The sequence below is a fragment of the Phallusia mammillata genome, chromosome 1 (genome assembly GCF_965637545.1).
Source record: "Phallusia mammillata chromosome 1, kaPhaMamm4.hap1.1, whole genome shotgun sequence".
Lineage (NCBI taxonomy): Eukaryota > Metazoa > Chordata > Ascidiacea > Phlebobranchia > Ascidiidae > Phallusia > Phallusia mammillata.
In genome coordinates this window covers 35374791-35388725 of record NC_137252.1, presented here as the reverse complement: position 1 = coordinate 35388725, position 13935 = coordinate 35374791, and the positions used below count along the sequence as shown (strand labels likewise).

General features: G+C 34.6%; 1 protein-coding gene and 1 long non-coding RNA gene across 4 annotated transcripts in view; one reads left to right on the top strand and one right to left on the bottom strand.

Annotated features, from left to right (window-relative positions):
• The window catches only part of LOC145213619 (intelectin-1-like), a 239640-nt gene that overhangs the window by 96270 nt on the left and 129435 nt on the right, over nucleotides 1–13935 (bottom strand). The gene's annotated exons all lie outside the window — the stretch shown is intronic.
• The window catches only part of LOC145213630 (uncharacterized), a 50478-nt gene continuing 42321 nt past the window's right edge, over nucleotides 5779–13935 (top strand). Inside the window, exons 1-9 of one of the 3 annotated variants that reach the window (XR_013856861.1) lie at nucleotides 5779–5945; nucleotides 6609–6678; nucleotides 7165–7282; nucleotides 8563–8610; nucleotides 8684–8735; nucleotides 9140–9310; nucleotides 9734–9824; nucleotides 10904–11077; nucleotides 12469–13317. This is a non-coding gene — a long non-coding RNA (uncharacterized LOC145213630). The other 2 variants (XR_013856864.1, XR_013856855.1) reach the window with 2 other exon arrangements.

The following is a 13935-nucleotide window of genomic DNA, read 5'->3' as shown; positions in this document are numbered from 1 at the left end:
TTTTTGTATTATCGTTTGTCCCTTCACTGCTTTCGAACATAGAAAGGTTTTTACGTTTTGTTGACAAAATGATTTTATGATGCAAAAACGGAGTCTAGATAAGTTCCCGTTTTTACTATATTTTGTCAACCTGCGTGATATTGTGAAAGCAATGTGAATTAAACTTGCTATTTTTTTTATTTCACAAGAAACAAAGAAAAATGTTTGCCTTTAGGTTTCCCTTTAAAATATGTCATATTTTTTTCTTCTGTGTAAATTTACTTTTAAAAGTAGATCCAGTTATCTAAATTTATAAGAACAAGATCAAAAACAATTTACCAAGTATTTAAAAGTGTAAAAATGTTGTTCAGTGGAAGGGCCGTAGTATTTTTGACAAATTATATATTATTCATTTGGAAACTTAATCCGAAAACGACTGGTCTACCTGTATTGTTATCAAGGCGTCGTCTCTTGCTCTCTCAGCGTTGATTGTTCTCCGTTGAAACTCCTCCAACTTCTGCTGATTCTGATCCGCTTCTCTCTGCCGGACCCAGATTCAAGCTCCTCCTCTGCGCTTATCTTTGCTCTCTTCGCTCGATCTGCATCAGATCTCAAATTGGCTGCCTTCAATTCCAAGGTCTGCAAGAAAAAGTCTAGACAATTTATAGGAAATTGGTCTACAGAGAAACGCCCCGAAGATGTGCCCTCATAAAAATAATTCAACGTAGATTTTGAGTTAATATAATCGTGTGATCGGTATTGCCGAACAGATCACTTTCCACTTTGGCGTGAGTATAAATATCAACCAAATAAATATCTTGTGTAGTCACCGTTAGTATAATGACCCCACGTTGAGTTTAAATATTGTCTGAGGATGGGTTGCGCTCTAGGGCCTCTTGTAAGTCAGAAGGCGCTTTACGAATTTACAGGCAACGGCTGTTTTGTATCTCAACCAGGACTACTTTATACAGTGACAATATAACATGGAACACACATTTTTCTTTGTTTAAAAAAAGAAAAAAAATCTTTGTACTGTATTGCGCGCATTCAGCATTATTCACCCCATAAAGGCGATCTGTAAACGACGTCGAACATTCAGTAAACAAATACAATTGCCAGAAGAGCTCTATAAATTTAATATCATGTCTGGCAGCAACAGCTTATATATATATGACACATCATTTCAAAGTTATAGCAAAAGAATGTGTCACATAAGGTCTGTGGGATATTATGTGTACATCTTTTTGCAAAAGGTGGAAAGTCTTATATGAACAAGCCACTTTTGTAACATCAAAATTCACAAGAAAATCCCACCTCTATTTCTTTAACCAATCAATGAATGTTCAGTTGGGCTTGTGAGTTCACTTTGTCCACTTTGCGCCGCCATTTCATCCACCTTTCATGACGACGGACAATTGGTTTTGGATTTGTTTAGATTGCTCTGTTCAACCCTGAAGATCGAACTGTTACTAGTTTGACTAGACAAATTGGGTTAAAATCTAATTGACTAAAATACTTTCGACCGAATTATCAATAAAAATGTATCAATTTCTTTGAATAACTATATGATACAAAATTCATTTTTTGCATCTCAGAGCACAAAAAACAATTTTTACTTATTTTATGTTAAGCAACGAAGTGGAAATTGTAATTTGTAATCGACTCTCTACTGCAAAACAACTCTCACCAACGAGTAAAGCTCATAAATTTTGTGCTTCTTTTTTAACATATCTAGAGGAAAATTCTGTTAATTTTTTAGCTTCGTTTATTTCAAACAATTTTGTAACATTCCTTTTTTGCTTCTGAGTTAATGGACGTTTCCTTATCTTACCTGTGTACATTATAAAGATAAATTATAAACTTATATTTCCGACAATACACACTGACAATACCAACTTGTGGTCATTTTCACTTTGGGTGGGGGAAGATATCTCATTTTCCGAGACCCGTACTCACATTCCAGACAGATTTATTTCAAAACATAGAGCAGACTAAAATAACAACAAAATGAGGAACTTTTGTTGTTCTTATGCGAAATGCGTTGACACCAAAGCGTCGAAGGCGTTATTGCTCCACAAGTGATTAAAAATAAATTTATATCGATTCGCAAGTGGGCGCACCGAAGTCAGCAGCAAATTCCAGCAATAGGTTGCCGAATATGCTGTTGTGACCTTTAGTAACCCAGGAGTATGAGGTTGGTGGCTAGATGTTATAGCATCACCAGGTGACAAAAATGTGAACAAATTATTTGCCAGTGGGGATAAGAAAGATACCAAAGGCGGGACCTCTAAACGGTATTACACCAAAGACTCAAATGCAACAGGTGTTTGGGTACGTCAGAATACTACACAAGGGTTTATAGTTGACATTTTTCAGTGAGTAAAATCCATGATAGAGTGTTAACTGTCACTTGTATTCTTGATGTTTTTGAGTCGTGAGTGAGTGAGTGACTGTTATAAAAAACGCAGTTTAATTAGCGACAGCTACTGACTACAAATCTCATTACTTTATCACATTTTAACTAATGGAATAAAATATGTTTGGTCAGTAAGAATGAGAGGTAGCTGTTAAGCATATTACGATTTTGTCTCCTCTTTTGTGTGAAAACAAATAACAAATTTGTTTTGTTGGTTGGAATGGGTTTCCCCAGGGTTTTTTTATGTCCAAATTTTCTGGCGCAAGTCAGACTTTTGCAGCAATTTTGAACTTGATTTCGTCTCCTTTGCCTCTTTCCCGCTTTCGAACATAAAGAGGTTTCTACGTTTTCTTAACAAAATGATTTTGTGATACAAAAACAAAGTCTTGATGCGTTACCGTTTTACTGTATTTTGTCAACATTCCTGCGTGATATTGTGAAAGCAAAAATATTTCACAAGAAACATAAATATGTATGCCTTAGATTTTCTTTCAAAAAGTGTGAAGATGTTAAGTGGAATGACCGTAGTATGTTTGACAAATTATATATTCTTTGTTTGGAACAATTGCAATAATCCATTTATACACTAAACAGTATTTTTTTGTATTTAGTTTTGCTTGTGGCCAACATTTTGCTTATCCTATTTTTTCCGGATCCATTTGTAACCATTGTTTTCATGTTTCTTTTTAATGCTGGACTATGCTGCTTGACTGTTATGTTTTGGGCGTTGAGATTGTTTTAGTCTCTCTGGATTGAGTTTCTTGGCAGGTGAGAATGTTGCTGAAAGTTTTAGTGTGTAGCTGATGTGTAGAAGAGTCTGTAGTTGAACAGAAATGTAAAAACCTGAATTTGACTACATGTGAATTTTATATCTCCAGGTTAAAATTGTAAACAGTGAATATTCAAACAATAGCTCTTCTCTGCCTACGATTTTTTGTTGATTGTCGACAAGTATAAAGGATTTAAAGCAGCCAGTACATATAGTTTGTGGGATATGTCATTCGTTTTCATCCAAAATCAGTTACAAAATAATTGTTTTTTTTATTTTTGTTTCTGTAACTCTTTCTGAATGTTTCTAATTTTTTGTCCTTTGGTTTTGATTTAACCAAAATTTGATTTTACCTTCTTGGGACACTTTTATTGTCACAAATTAAACTAGTTTCTTGCCTATATTAAATTAGAGAGTTGAACCGGAACTGAACCCGAATCAGCAAACAAATTTAAGAGAAAGATACCCTTGTTTTTATATTATGTGTTTCTTTTTTTAGCAGCAACTGCTGGAAATTCTTACCCTTGTCATATAAAATTTGTTCCTGGATGAAAGCCACTGCAAAAATATTGCAAAAAAAGTGTACAGATAATTCATTGCCATGGTTTTAACAGGGCAACAACTTTTCCCTAATAATTTATTTTTGATGTTAATCATATTTTTCTCAAGCAAAAACTGGAATAAGTTCTAAATTGTTAGAAACATAATATCTAAATTGTGCTTCAGTTTATGACATTTTGTTCAGAGAAATGATGTATGCTTTGTCGTCACTCAGAGTTCAAAAGCACACAACAGATAAACAAGACACTATTAGTTATTGCCCAAATTCAAATTTAGTTTAAACAGAAGTGAAACTCATACAAATTTTTATGAAGTTTGGTACAACAAAAGGCAGACTATTATTCGAGCACTGTAGTAGATATTTCCATGTCTTTGGCACTTGCTGGACTAATACAATATTCTTGTAAACCTGAAAATGTGTGTTATTTTATTCATCTTGTTTGTATTTTACATATAATGACGCAAATTTATTCTGTTTTTGAATAAGTGCAAGGTTTATAGATGAAGTTATTTTTGTCATGATTTATTCAATATGGAATTGTTTTTGACTTGTTGTAGTGCATGATTGCTTAGCAGCATTTTGTTGCACCGGCAGACCGATTGTAATGTCAATATTTGTTGCCACAAAGCAAATATGCTTTGGCATTCTAAAGCAAACAATAAACCACTCTGGTGCTTTGCTGACTGTAACAAGTTTTGTGGGTGGGAAATGTACTGTTCTGGCAAAGTTTGCTCTGCACCTAAAGTCTTTGGACAATGTTCTATTTTTTCTTCACTGAAGTCATTTGACCTTTTTTGTCCTTTTTGTGTATTTAAATTAGATGTGCTAAATCGCTTGTTATTGGTTGTTCGGCAAATAATAGCAATAATTATTTCAAACTGGCTAAATAACTGCCATTGTTTTATGCTACAATAACAGTTTAGTTTTTTATAACTATACTTCTGCCTGTATAGGGAAATTTTTTGAATCACTACAAAGTTTCTCAAATGGGTTAACACATTAAATTATGTGTCATGAAATGGCTACTTTTGCATCTTTTTAAACACTACAGGTCATTTCATAGTTTAATGTTTTAGTCTTATGAAGTATGCATTGTTTTTAAGTTTGTGCTCAACACAAATTTACTCTGTTTTGGAATGTAAGTAAATTTTTCAAGTAGGTGTTCTTTTCAAAACATAATAAAACTTCCGTGGTCTTTGTTGTTTGTCTTGTTACATTTTGTTGTGCCAGCAGAACTAAGGTCATGTCAATATTTGGCACAGCAAGACATTGAATTTTTTTTAATTTTGTGTGCACACTATGTTTTTTATTACTAACTTATGTGTACAAGTATTTTATTGCTCATTCAATTGTTTAGGCACCCAGTTGTTTCTACACTTATGTTGTTATGCTTGGTTAACATAGAGATAGGTAGCAGATATGGAAAGATGCAGTGTTTATAAATTAAAAATTTGCTTCACAGAGGTCATTTCACCTTTTTGTCCTTTCTGCGTATTTAAATGGACTAAATTGCCTGTTATATTGGTTATTCAGCTGTTGATAGCAATAATTATGTCAAAATTGTGAAATAATTGCCCCTGTTTTCTGCTACATTAGCAGTTTAGTTTTTTTAACCATACTTCTGCCTGTATATGGCAGTTTAACCACTAAAATTTTCAAAAACGGGTTTACTCATTAAACTCTGTATCATGAAATGGCTACTTTAGCACCATTTACAAACATGCAGCTCATTTCGTAGTTTAATGTTACATGATTATGAAGTATGCATTGTTTTGAAGTTTGTGCACAACACAAATTGTCTGGATGACCCAGTTGGGGACCCAGTTGTTTTTTACCCGTATTTTGTTATGCTTGGTAAACATATAGATATCTATGGAAATATATGGAAAGATAAAGTGTTTATAAATTTGACTTGGTAAATGTTTCTGTCAGATAGCTTAGTTAGTTTGTCATACAACTTTCATTCATACAAAGTAACATTACACATTATGGTCTAAAACAGTATTTGAATTTCATTAAAATTTAAAAAGTAAGTAAAATCCAGAAATAAAATTGAAACTATTATGTTTGCAGAAGTATAGGTTGTAAGGCTTTTGTAATGTTTTGAGCCGGACTGGAGCTATGTGCTGTTATTTGCTTTCCCTTTTCAACAATGTCTGAAAAAATAATGAGACAACCTGCATAAAGTATGGAAAAGCCTGAGCTACATTAGTGCAAAGGTGACTCACATACGTTAATTGTAAAATGAATTAAAATGCAACCACTGCTGTCAAATTGCTTTAAGTAAATCAAAATAAACAAATAATTTACCAAAACTAGGAAATTGTGAAAAAGAAACTAACTTTAATTATCCTATTATAGATGTACTTAAGTCTTATCTTGTGTACCGTATTTACTCGATTGAAAGCCACCCTCCTTTATAAGCCGCCCTCGATTGTAAGCCGCACACTGGAATTTAAAAAAATATTGTTTCATAATACATCTTTCTGTTGTTTCATAGTATAACTGTGTGTCCATATATGTTAGTTAGAGTGATAATTGTACCCAACAGAACGTTTATTGGCGTGTAATCTGTACGCGGATACAAGTTTTGAACCCATAATAAATTAAAAACGTACAGTGTAGAAATAATATCGGTTTAAAATTAAAATGTAAGCTGCCCTCGATTGTAAGCCGCACAAACGGCATGTGAAAAACAATATAAGCCACGGCTTACTGTCGACTAAATACTGCATACACAGTGTCACTTTTTCCAATGAATAGCACATAACAATGTATTTTTGTTGTAAAAGTAAATATGCAATTCAACAGATGAATAGCTTGTGAAAATAACTGGGGCATTTTTGATGTAATAAAAAAATACCACCTTATTGTTATTTTAGGATGATCAAACTTTCAGTGAAATTCCACATACAACTTCCCAACCATTAGTTACTATACAAGCTGGTGAAGGTAAGGAATTTTATTGGATATGTAATATTGCTCTAAAATTTAGTTGAATAAGTACCATTGCTTAAATCGAAGAAAAAAGGGCAAACTGGGTAAATTTCTGAGTAAACTTTGACATTTTTATGTTTGGGTCATTTCTTATCACCACACAAGCATAACAATCTTTTGTTCTACAGAAGAACAACCAGTTTAATAAGCAAAATTATAGCTTTATAAAAACAAACTAAATCTTGTTTTGAAACATTTGTTTCAAATTCCCTCAGTGTGCTCACAACACAGTCACTCATGGTAAAGGCGATAAACTTATTTCGAGCTATTTTTTAGTGACCTTGCTCTTTTGTATTTTGTTTAATGCAGTTTTGCAAGTTTTACTTGGTGCTTTTCTTTGTTGTCTTTCAAACTAAACTTTCCTTTTTATCTTAAACAATCAAACAGCATTTGATGTTAAACAATGACCATTTGTAATGTTTTTATTTTTATTATACCCAGACCAAAGTGCTAGAAAGTAGCAGGATGTTGATATGCATGAGGCCTCAGTTGGTCATCATGTAGTTGGAGTTGAAGTAAATCTACATCATGGAGATGTTCATCAGACTAATTACTTTTTGTAAGTGCATGTTTTCTAAAACTTGTATTACAACACAATTTACAACTTGTTATACAACTAAATTTTTGTTTGTATAATTGTTGTTGGTAGCTGGTAGGATAAACTGTTACAATTACTTAGCTCGAATGTTCTTGTACTACTAAGCTGGCATGTCTTGCCTACTGCACCACCCCGAGGTGATAAAGAACTTATAAAAACTGCATGGCAAAGTAAAGTTTGATCTAATGCATCTGTTTGACAAAGTGACATTTTGATGGATTTGCAGTTGTAATGCTAGTTTTCTGGCAAAGTTGAAGTATGAATCCCTCTTTTTTGTTTTTTTTATTACACAAGCCCCCAAAAATGGATGCATTTTTTAACATATCTGAATTAAATGAAGTTTGAGCAGTTTTTTAAAACACCCTATTTTGAGTTAGTGATTGATATGTTTAACCCTGTAGCATGATTATTCACACTGCTGGCCCCTAAAATAGGTAAATTATTTAAACAATGTGAGATAAAATTGTATACAACTTGTAGAATTTGCCATTTATAAGTGTCAGTTGTTGTTTTTTTACTCTGTTGTCCCTTTTCGCTGTCTTCCATTTGTAATAGAAAAAAAACTAGGGCAAACTTCAAGCTATGTCTTAATTTAATAAGATTTGGATAGTTAGTATTTTACCCAGCATGATTATTTAAGCCCAGTACAGATCACTGTGTTTGACCTGCCTACACCAAAGTTTATCAAGGTTCTCTTGAAATGCATTGCTTTAAACTTTGCATGTGTGCACGCCCATGAGTTTTGGCCTGCAGAAACAAACCAGAGCATTTAAAAATGATGGCTACTAGTGATCCTAGTACAAAATAAGCATGGAAAACATCAGCATAGAGAACATATAACTGTTTCAAAATGGGTAATAGTGTAACCCCCATGGCAAAATGTGCTAAGCCACACTTCTAGTTTTTAAACAGTACAGTTGTCGTTTGAATGCAGAAAACTAACGGCACTTGCATTGACTTTTTGTAAAAGTTCCAGTGTGTAGAAGCCATCATTTTATGCATGCAGAAACAAGTATGGAAAATGGAGGCCCATTTAAATTATGGTGACAACCACACTCTCATTGTAATTGTAGTAAATAGCACATGTATTAAATCATTATTGATATTAATGACCATGTATAGAAAAGCCTCGTGCTATTATTATAGATAATTAGGTCAGTTGATGCATTAAAAATGATGATTATGTACGAATTGTATGTTTTGTACATCTATTAAAATAAACAAATTTTTTTCTTGTTCAGATTACAACAATGCCTCAGGAAAACCACTTCCTATTGAGGAAACAAAGGGTAAGCATTGTTTCTGTTTGTTTTTATGGGTTTTATGGATTTTACTTGATTTGCTTCCTTTTTCTTCCCAAAGATTGTCCAACTCGGTTCGCCATGAAATGCTTTGGATCAAATTCTCACACAAGGTATGTTGTTGTACACCGAAAATCAAATGGTCGATTTAGTAGAAATCTGTAATAGATTCGATTTTTTCCAGTTGTTTCTTTCCTCTTCTCAGTTTTTGAACAGACAGTAACGCGTGAATTACCTTTGGTCTATGCTTGAACTTTCATTGACCCCGTTACGAAATTATTATGTTAACGTTTGTGAAACTTCTTTCCTTTTTAGGCGTGGCAAATAAACTGGAAAAATGCTAAAAAGAACGTTTAAACTTTACACCGCATTACTTCAAGGTTATATGACGTGTTGCACTGATGGCGGCAACAGTAATAGTTAAAACGTCTGTAATACGATGGGTTACTTGTACACAAGCTTTCTGGCGTTTTTTTAGGACCTTGAACTACCAAAGTTTGTTTTTTTTACCTTGAAGCACCGAGTTCGTGTTTTGTCTTAAAAGGACTCTGGCGTGACACCTAGCGGACGACAGCACGGACAGATCGCAACAGACCGTTAGACAAACGTTGATGACAAGGTCACCCCTTTGCAGTCTCTGGTCTGTTTTTGTGAATGTGTGTGGCTTATATGGAGGTTCAGGTCTAAGGTAAAAGAATTAATTACCGAGCGTGGGTACGGATATAATTATGCTGATGTCACCTTTCAGTTCATTATGGCGTAAAATCGTTTCTACATAACGCAAAACTTTATCATTTACGTGAATAGCTGCAGCAACTATTTCGTTCTTAATAAAAGCGTTGTTACGTGGAAAAATAGGGCGAAATCGAAACAATTAAAAGTTGTTTATGTTACCACAAATACAAAAAAATCTGGCCCTAGAAGGCAAAATGTGACGTATGTTATATTACGTTACCGTCCACTGCAGTGTTGGTGGGCTGCGGGCTTTACCCTGGAAATTCCCGGTCAACATAAAGACACATAACAAAGCTATAGAGATTGGTTTAGTCAGAAACAAACATTATTTTTTTTGTAGATTTTGCGTTTTCATATTTATTTATGATTTTAACAGGACCAACACTTTATCAAGGGTGATCACATTTAGCATTATATCTCCATGCAACAATTCTGCAACTAGCCTCACCATAAAGTAAAGTGAATTGGTAAGAATGAGAAACTTTGTAAAAGTGTAATCTTACAGCTCTGACTTTCCTTTTATTGTATGAGCTATTGCTGCCAGGCATAATATAGTGCATTTATTAATTGACCAGCTTTGTTTTTCCTTTCGGTAACGAAAAGGAAATTTGTGCTGACTGAACTGTTGCTGTTCGTCCATTGTGTAATTTGTGTATTTCTGGATCATTGATTCCGCGGTCGTCAGTCAACGTGTTGTTTCTGTAACTAACAGTATCTGACGTAGATTTGTTGCTTAAAGTCTAGGTCAGTTGATGCGTGAAAAACGACGATTATGTACAAATTGTACATTTTGCACATCAATTTAAATCAGCGGTTCCCAAACTTTTTCATATTTTTTTCAAAACGGTCCATATGCCATTATTTTGAGGGCTCGCGGTCCTTGAGCCTAAATATGTATTTCATAAAAACGACTGTTGATTTCAGGATTTTAGCTAGTTATGCAAAATTGCGCATAAAAGTCATCCAAACACAGCTTGTGACATCACAGACAAGACAAATGCACTACAATTGTGCGCGAACAATTACATTTTTGTTAGTTGTCGTTCAATAAAGGCTATTGTTAAGCAATGAAGACAGTTGATTCTCAATTGTACTTTGATTTAAACTTATTTAGTGGCACAAACTGACGCCAAATAAGATTATAGAATTACTTCAACCGCTTCGTGGTCCCCCCAAAATGGCCTCACGGACCCCTAAAGGACCGCGGACCCCAGTTTGGGAACCGCTGATTTAAATAAACACAGATTTTTCTTGTTCAGATTACAACAATGCCTCAGTGACCCGTTTAACCTTTCACTGACCCCGTCACGAAATTATCAGTTTCGTTTGTGAAACTTCTTTCCCTTTCAAAGCGTGGCAACTAAACTGGATAAAAATACTAAAAAGAACGTTTAAAGCCCATTGCTTAACGTTTATGTGACGTGTTGCACTGATGGCGGCAGCAATGATACTTGAAACGTCTGTAATATGACGACTTACTTGTACACAAGCTTTCTGGCAGTTTTTTAGTACCTTGAACTACCAAAGTTTTTTTTACGCCTCTAAGGACCAAGTGCGGGACTAGTGTTCGTAAAACGACTCTGGCGTGACACCTAGCGGACGACAGCACGGACAGATCGCGACGGACCGTTCGACAAACAAGAGTGACAAGGTCTTCCGATCGCAGTCTCTGTTCTGTTTTTGTGAATGTGTGTGGCTTATATAGCTGTTCAAGTCCAAGGTAAAAGATTAAATTACCGAGCGTTACTAGGATATAATTATGCCGATGTCACCTTTCAGTTCGTTATGAATTAAAATCATTTCTATAGAACGCAAAAGGTTATTGTTTACGTGAACTGCTGCAGCGACTATATAGTTCTTAAAAAAAGTGTTATATAACAATAGGCCTTTGCCCTCATTGCGATTCAGAACATTAGAATTTGAATTTATAAGGCAACTTTCAAAAACTAACCTTTTAGACTAATTGGGTTCTTGTTTTAAAATTGGGCATCGTTCCAATTAATGCATGTAACGACACAAAACAAAGCTATTGAAAATAATTTCGTCGAAAAACAAGCATTATTTGTTTTTTGTAGATTTAGTATTTTCAGTTCTATCTATTTTCTAACACGACCAACGCTTTATCAGGGGTTATCACATTTAGTGTTATATCTCCATGCAACAATTATGTAACTAGCCTCACCATAAAGTAAAGTGAATAGGTAAGAATGAGAAACTTTGTAAAAGTGTATTCTTACAGCTCTGACTTTCCTTCCTTATGTATGTTACATCGCCATAGTACATATTATTATCATGTTTTCCATGTTTCCCGCCAATAGCACTAACTTATTTGTATATGGCGCAATGTTGTACAGCCTAGTGACATTATCTATCACACAATCAGTGCGTATGATGTCACAACCTTGGCATTGTTTTATTGAAGTCACGTCTTGTAAGCGTGACTGCCTCGTGTTTATTACCAACTGCATGTTATAGAGGCAGCATGTATTTATTATAAACGGTGTTGCTGTCAGGCATAATATGATGCATTTATAAATTGACCGGTTATTTTGTTTCTTCGGAAATGAACTGTTGCCGGTCGTCCAACGTGTGCTTTGTGCATTTCTGGACCATAGATTCCGCCGTCGTCAACCAACGTGTTGTTTCTGTAACTAACTGTATTTTAAACTATCGTAGAAATTTTGCTTAAAGTCCTGCAGTTCGTTACTAATGTTTGGTGATATTTATCGAATTTTATGCGGTATTTACACAACTTTAAATTTACCGATCGGTTTGACTGTTATTGTGACTATCGCCCTTTAATAGTTCGGTAAAGTCAACTTTACTGGTAACTTTTAATCTGTTGCCTTAACTAAAATAGTGCATATTTGCAGAAACCGCTTGCATTTGTGCTCGTCTTGCTGCTAAACCCTCGAGCGCTACCATCTGTCCGCATTGTCTCAATAAAAAAATTGTTATTTTGACTCCAGGTGCCTTGGAGTTTCTAAGCGCAAGGACAGGCGCGTTAAAAACCGTTCTAGGAATTAAAGCGAGCGCCCATGCTGTTCTGTGTGGATTCATGTAGATACACACCCTCTACCAATTATAAGACAACATGCTTGTTCATCTTAGGTAAAGTGATTCCCACCACTGGTTTTGTCGCCGGTCTCCTCATTAACATCTCGGGTGGACTGAAGTACATCTACGTGAAGTACGTGGAAAAGAAGCAATCCGCCGAACACGAAAAATCAACTTAAGAAGCTCACGATTCGAAAGCGTGACGTCATCGAGACACGTCACATTTTACACGACATATTGTGTACACGGTTCAGCGCACATGAAGCGGGTTGCCGAGCGAGCTTCACACAATTTTTACTACATAGAACACAAACACTGTATTGAAGCAATGCAGTGATCTTCCAATGTGCAAAAACCTTGGTCGGGTTGGGCATGAACTTTTCCTGGCGTACATAGGCAATTAACTATTTACTCAGAAACACATTGTAGTAGCAACCTACAGTGTTTTTAGGCAATGCGTTTGTTGTTTTACAATGTATTCTTCTGAACAAAACTCTGTATAATAACACTTTGAATATAGTTAATAACCAAGCACATTTCCAATGAAAGCCATTTAAACGCAGTTTTATATTTTTTGAAAATAAATTAAATCCCAAACAGTTTTCCCTTAAGTGTTTTGATAGGATTGTTGTGGATTTGAAGCCTGTGTGCAAATCATTCATCCTGCTAGCTTCCAAACGTGTATCAAGTTGTCAAATATAATTCGGATTAAAACGAAATCACACTGTTTGAAAGGAAACACGCCATAACAGTGTGTGGATTGCCCTGTTTAACCCTACAGACCCCACTGTTAGTAGTTCAAGCAGCCAATTTTTATTCTTTTGTGTAATTGTTGCAAAATCTATTCTTTTGTGTGTTTGTGGCATAACACACTAACTGGAAAATAAAACAGAGCCTATTTCACATTTTTCTGAACCAATGCTTCTCAATTTGTGAAATATTTTTCTATTAAATATCCTTACCTTTTTTCCACGGGAGTTTGCACAATAAAAATTTTTTTTAAGGAAAGCAAAGATTCTGCAAAAAAATAAAAATAATTCCCAGTTAGGTATTGATAAAATAACGCCATATGTTTAGGTTTTAAAAAATACCAACAAACCAATTATACATCAACTCCTAACAGGTTTTTTATTTGCAGTAGCTTAAAACTGCCGTTAACAACAACTCTGGTTAGATTTAACAATAGCTTGTCTGCACATTACAACGCAATAGTTGACACTACACCACCAGCAATATACAAGCACCTACCACGAGACAATTATCTTACTAACTGATTTTAAAACATGAAGCAAACAATCAGTTTGTTACAAACAGTTAGAATACCGACTGTTTTTTATCATTAGTTCATCTAAATCAGAAGTTCTGCTTACAAACCAACTCACTAATAGACAAAATAATAGAAAACTGAAGGTTTATTGCCTTCAGTACAAAGTAGTCATTATGCGTGTATTTCCAAATTTATAAATTGACTAAAGTTTTTAAATCAAAAAGTGAAGTATTTTAGTGAGAAAAGACAGCACC